This window comes from Vigna radiata, unplaced genomic scaffold (assembly GCF_000741045.1).
Source record: "Vigna radiata var. radiata cultivar VC1973A unplaced genomic scaffold, Vradiata_ver6 scaffold_23, whole genome shotgun sequence".
In the NCBI taxonomy this organism is placed as follows: domain Eukaryota; kingdom Viridiplantae; phylum Streptophyta; class Magnoliopsida; order Fabales; family Fabaceae; genus Vigna; species Vigna radiata.
In genome coordinates this window covers 1,898,512-1,900,047 of record NW_014541837.1, presented here as the reverse complement: position 1 = coordinate 1,900,047, position 1,536 = coordinate 1,898,512, and positions in this window count along the sequence as shown.

The following is a 1,536-nucleotide window of genomic DNA, read 5'->3' as shown; positions in this document are numbered from 1 at the left end:
AAAGTTTGCCAAAAAGTTAAAATTTGACATCTTGGTCCCCTGTGTACAAAAAAGTGGTCCCTTGTGAAGGACTTTCTGTGGAAATTCAAGAAAGCATTCGCGTAAACGTTTACCACCTATTGGTAAACGTTTACACCACCTATTTTCAATGCACTTGACTCAGGATTTCATCGAACCACTTTTTGTGAACACAAGACCTTCCTCAATGGAATTTGGGGTCCCCAAAATCAACTCTCCACCCCCAACACACAACTTAAAACCAAAATAATCAAAAACCCATGCAAAGTTTGTCAAAAAGTTAAAATTTGAAATCTTGGTCACCTGTGTACAAAAAAGTGGTTCCTTGTGAAGGACTTTCTGTACAAATTCAAGAAAGCATTCGCGTAAACGTTTTTACCCCCATTTTCTAAACCATTACAACACCTTCTTTCAATGAACCAGGTTTCTGTATTCAACTAAGAATGTTGCCAATGTCCACATGCATTGTTTCTTTCATCCATTAAGTCCAACATCAATAACAATATCTTTCAACTATAATATTTAACAACTGTATTGTAACATTATTTCCCAAGAGCAATGACATAACTCATTCATTTCACTTCAATACCATGTCAAAAAATTTAAGTTCAATATAACATTCATTACATTTCAAATTACTAAACAAATGTTTCAACAATACAACATATCTCAACAACAAGGAAAGTTTAAAATTGTTCAACATATCATAAGGTCACACATGTTTTATTCTTAGAGTTCCAGTAAAAGGAGTTTTAAGAGCTTTGCTCTTGAACCGCGGTCGTGAACCCTTCCTGAGATAAGTCTTCAATGCAGCCGCATCAGTCGACATGGCTGTGAAGGAAATGCCTTCCAGGGAAATGCCTTCCGGGGAGAAGGAACGATCTTCACGTCCCACACTCGGTCCACCTTTCTCCGATCCTCTTCGTCTAGATTTTTCAAAACCAACTTCTTCGTCCAACTTAACAACCTCCCTTTTAAGCCCTGCAACTAGTTTTTGTTGATGCACCAAGGTACGCATAACACTACCTTTCAGGCTTCGTTTCAATATTTTCTTTGCCGAGGGTGGTTTATCAATGTTACTTTTCAGGCTAGGTTCGTCATCTTTGTGATCATTCGTTGCGCCAACATCAAAATCATCAACAACCTGAAATTCAACAGATAATATCATACCAACAACACATACATCAAAAAATAAATAACTCAAACATTAAACATCATACCACAGCACTTTGCAAAGCTTATTTCACAATGTTGTCTCCCAAATGTACAGTCATCCAATGCAAAATTCTAGGAGATTTATGTATTTGACCTTTCGGAGGTAAAAATTTCTCACAAAACCAAACCTACACAAAATCCATCATCACAAACGCTACTCAAAAATACAATTCAATCCACAACTCACAACACAATTAGAAACAAATTTACTCCTATTACCTGCAGCATGTAAGTGCATCCATCAATGTAAACATTGCTTGTGCCTTTTCCTTTCTTCAATCCATCTGAAGCATTGCACAAACT